This window comes from Cloeon dipterum, chromosome 1 (assembly GCF_949628265.1).
Source record: "Cloeon dipterum chromosome 1, ieCloDipt1.1, whole genome shotgun sequence".
Classification (NCBI taxonomy): domain Eukaryota; kingdom Metazoa; phylum Arthropoda; class Insecta; order Ephemeroptera; family Baetidae; genus Cloeon; species Cloeon dipterum.
The window spans coordinates 43,180,029-43,184,870 of NC_088786.1; the positions used below are offsets into that span (position 1 = coordinate 43,180,029).

At 43.2% G+C, this 4,842-nt stretch overlaps 1 long non-coding RNA gene across 1 annotated transcript; it reads left to right on the forward strand.

The window, feature by feature from the left end:
• Positions 1-864: 864 nt before the first annotated feature.
• Positions 865-4,311, forward strand: LOC135948039 (uncharacterized). The gene is made up of 5 exons (XR_010575752.1): positions 865-1,029; positions 1,357-1,600; positions 2,759-3,156; positions 3,347-3,660; positions 4,202-4,311. It is a non-coding gene; the product is annotated as an uncharacterized LOC135948039 (long non-coding RNA).
• The last annotated feature ends 531 nt before the right edge of the window (positions 4,312-4,842 follow it).

Consider the following 4,842-nt stretch of genomic DNA (forward strand, 5'->3'; position numbering starts at 1 on the left):
ACGGCGTGCAGGACAAGTCAGAGGGCCCCGCTCAGCCAGATTCTGATTCCCAGTTTCCGAGGCCGACTTTTCCCAAGTGCATCGTCACGCGGGCTTGCAAGGATATCCGCAAATTGAAGCAGCAGCAGCCTACGCCAGCAGCACATGCAGGTGCAACCTTTGACCCTGCGGCCGCCGACCATCGCTAAGAGCGCCTCCGCCTCCCCCGTCAACTCGCTCCTTGACCACATCCACGCAAGTTCCTTGACGCGCAGCAACACTCTGAATTCATTCACGAGGCAAGTTTCATCATATTTAATTGAGAACGGTGGCTTTAAAACTGCATTTTTGAACTTTCGCATCCTCTACGAATTATAGATATAGGCAAAATGAGGCTAGATATAACGAAATTCCAGGCCGAAACGCGCTAAAATCTGATTATCAGGAACTGAAACGAGGTTTCGTAGCACTCGTTGACTTGAACGGGACGATAAAAAATCTGACTGCGTCAATTATTGGTTAGAACACAATCCAACCGTTGCTCCAAATGAAATTTCGTGAATTGTTTCATAATACGTAGCAAAATTTGATTTTTTTTTCAAAAATTGCTAATTTCGTGTTCAATGGCATCAAATTTATTTTGAAGTTTCTCTGTATTCTTCTTGTAAAAATATTTATTGATTCAGATAGTTGCAGTAGATACTTTAAATAACATTTTTTTGCAATCGATTGCTTTAATGATTTTTGTTATTTGGCACTTCAAATTTCAATTCAGCCAGATGACGAAACAAAATATTATTATATTATGTATTTGAGCTGGCTCTTATGCGCATGCGTGTTGTTTAGCACTGCTAGCAGCTGGCACTCTTGGCACGAAGAGAAGATTGCTGCTGGCTGTGGCACTGCTAGCCTTGCAGCTGGCGGTGGCACTGGCACTGGCAGTCTCCAGTCCAGTCTCAGTCTTTAGTCTGACAGCGACTGGAGAATGACGTGCGTGTTGCTGGTCTGCAGCCGTGACAGGCGAATATCGAGGACCATCACACATTTTAAGTGAGTACACTATGTTTTGCTGTTCCCTTTTTCTTGTTCCTTTTCCCTTTTTCCAGCTTTCCCCAATTTTATCAAATAGCTGAATTGGCTAATTTGGGCCTTTTGGCGAGGGGACGGTCGCCTTAGCTTTGCACTAGCCAATCAGATTAGCTCCATGCCAAAAATCACCTCATATATATTCTCTAAAAATAAATTTCAAAGCTTTCGTCCTTAAATTATTTATAAATTAAATTAAATTAAATAGTTTGACTGTAATAAAAATTCATTTAGTTGAAAATTAATAAAATCAATATTAAGAAATTGTGGTTGCTGTTGTTGTGGTGTAAGGTCGTCGAAGAGGGCGCAACAGTGCGGTTCCAGTGCGCAATCGCCGGCCACCCGACGCCCTGGGTGACCTGGGACAAGGACGGCCTGATCCTGACGCCGTCGCGCAGACTGACCATCAAGGAGAAAGACGATCTGCGCATCGTCGAAATCAGCGAGGTGACCGTGGAGGACGCCGGCCTCTACAGAGCCACCCTGGAGAACGACGTCGGCCGCATCGAGGCTAGCGCCAGGCTGGACGTCATCGGTGAGTATTGTACTTTGTTCAATCCCCTCGGTACTTCCATTGATTAAATCTATTGCGTTCGATTACGTCGGTGGAAGACGCAATGACTTGCGATGCCTACTGATGCATTTTTTAGTCTTATCGTTGCGTCTTTTTCTCTTAGAATTAGTATCTCATGAGAGTAGGCAAGACTTGGAATTTGGGAAATTCAGTATGAGATGAGACAAAATATTTGCCTGCTTTGGGAAAATTGCCGTAAATATTATGCCCCTTCGCCAAGGGTTAAAAAATTCCTCGTCTGTCTATTTCAACTATTTTATTAATTCTTCGTGGTTGATCCAGTTTAAATTCCAAATGGGTGGTAAAAATCGTTTATATTTTTATATATTGCTTCGCAGAGCGTATCACACAGTTTTGACAGTCAAAGTTACGTTGAAAATAGAATATTTTTAATATTATCCTTCCATATGACTTTGGCTCTAAATTTTCTATCAGGTCATATTGGCGCGGAGACAAAATATTGTGTTAATATAATCCAAAATGTATTTGAGCCAGTATTTCTGGATAACAGATGCGTTTGGGACTCAAGGACTAAATTTACCAATAGAAAAGCTTCGTTTTTTCGTTCCAGTTTTAAATTTTTGGGCTGTGAACTCTAGAAAAGGCGAATATTTTTGCTTTTAGCTTCCAAATCCCCACGGAATCATCAAACAAAGCATTAATAATTCAGTTTTAAACTATTTGAACCATATTTAAGTCGTTTTTTGTGAAATATTTCGGTTTCTTCCTTATTGTTGCCGTTGGTGGTTAGTGTTCGGCAAAGATTCTTGGCCCGTAAATGGTCTCAAACCGACGGTTGTGCTTCTCCAAGTGAAGAAACGGTTCTTTTTTTGTTAATCCCGTTTTAAAAGCTTAATTTATGAGTTAAAAACCACCGCGAATATTTATTTTTATTTTTCAAATGAAATATTTCCACTGCTGATTCTTTGCATTGATTGTATACGATACTCTAGACGTTTTAAACAAATATTTCCCTCGCATTGACTTATTTAATAGATTGATACGCTCCCATTTAAATGTGGCTTGTCTCTTCTCAGTTTAGATTTTGAATATTTAATTTTCTTCGTTTTTTGCGGCAAACAACTACGTCTGTTAATAATTAAAATTGTTGCCGTTCAGATGCTGAACGCTGAGGAGACGGATGATGCTTAGCTCGAGTTCGACGTTGAGGATTGCGTGTTTTCGCGCGATTGTCTATCCCCAACGTCGTCCGTGTCTTCGACATCGTCGGCCAACTGCTCGGAGCACTGGGCTGCATCTTTGGCGCTTGCGGCCGTGACGTTGGCCTTTTTGGCAGTGCTGCCGTCCAATTCTCATCCGCTGGGGCGATTGTCGGCAACCCCTTCAGCAGCGGGAACGACGGGAACGTGCATCCTTCGCGCGATCTCATCCTCAATAGCCTTCGGCAGCACGTGCAACGCGTCAATGTTAAGCTGGTTTCCAGCCTGGCTGACGCCGTGAAGAAGACGGAGCCGCCCAGCATCCAGGTTACGCCCCGCCACCAGGGTCCCATCCAGGTGAGACACTGTTCTATACAGTATTATTCTCCATATTTTATTTATTTCAATAAAATCGCAGAACTAAACATATATGTGTTGCATTCAGTTGAAATCGACTAATTTGTTGGTTGACAGACGCTTTAAAAGACTCGGGAGCTGCGCTCCAACTTTGTTATTTTCATTGCCATTGTGTCTTTCATGTCAACAGAAAGTCAGACGCGATTGAGTCTCTGTCCAAGAGCGTGAAGCAGTTTGCAAACAAAGCTCTAAACTGTGGTGACGTGGAGAGCAAGTTGGCCGTTCCCGAACCGACGCTAAGCCTAGCTAAAAAGCTGGCCAAGCCTTCGGTCGCCGAGAGGAACTCGTTCGGTGACTCCTCGCTGGCTGACTTCACTCTATATAGTCAGACCAGCGTTGGCGTTGGCTCCTTGACCGCGTCTCCTTGTCCTCGCTCGAGAAACAGACCGCCGAGCTGACCAATGCCAAGTCAGCCGCTTTCACAAGTCACTGTCAGACTCGCAGGTAAAGCCAAAAATTTCCTTAAAACAGTTTTTGCATTACAAACAGGAATATAGATTGTTAAATTTTCCCGCATCACTTTGTTGCTCATGTCGGCGCCGCACATGCGCGACAAACTGCTCTAATTTCGCGGTGTTTTAAATATTGAGAGTGTCAATTAATCGCACCGTGGGAGTGTAATATCGCGCGTGGCAGGAAAAGGCCGCAAATAATTTTATATTTAAAAAAACAACAGTTATAGTTTATTAAGAAGTGAAAATTCAACACATTTTACTTATAAACAGTTTTTGAATGAGTTTGCTGCTGTCGCTAGCAGTATAAAAAATTCTATTTTCAAATTTGAAGTATTAATTCACTCGTTTTTATTCTGTGGTTTAACATCGAGCTGGTGAATGCGTGTGTGCGCACACCTGTCGCCATGCCAAACGCAGAGCTTTGTGTTTAGAAAGGAGGCGGAGTCAAGGGACAATAATTTTTATTGAGCTGGCGCTAATGCGCATGCGTGTTGTCGTTAGTTAGCAGCTGGCACTGTTATTGTTGACAGGCATTGCACTGGCAGATGCTGGAGGATGCGTGCTCTGTTGGCCTGCGGTCGTAATTTAGTTGCCCGGGACGGGACCCGGCCAGCGACCATTAGGTGACTGTCGAGGACCACGGCTGACCCGCGGCCACACAGGGTGAGTACAATTTATAATGCATTATTTCATATTTTGGGGGCAACGCATTTATACACGTTATCGTTAAAATTTTGCGAGCCACTATGCAATAATTTGCATTTTGATAACGGAAAATTTTGCATTTTTCAATAAACAATCACAATTTTTATGCTAGAAATGGGCAACAATCGATTTGTCATTGAGTTTTTTATTTTGATTTGAAGCTCGGGCGCATCCCTCTTCTTAAACGGATAATTTTCCTGTCATTCGTGCGTCTCAACTCATTGATTTCGCCATTATACAAAAAATGCACAAACTAGCGCGCGCGCCTCCTTCCTGCCTCGCTTCAATTAACACGAGTGCGCGGCGTTTCTTTTATTACTTGCGGGACACGCGTTTTTATTGCCGTGCAGCCGCCTACGTGACGTCATAATAACACACGCGCGAATTATTATGTTCCACTCGGCAGATACAGATATATTTCCAGTCATTCATGCATCTGGTGCGTCTCAACTCATTAATTTCGCCA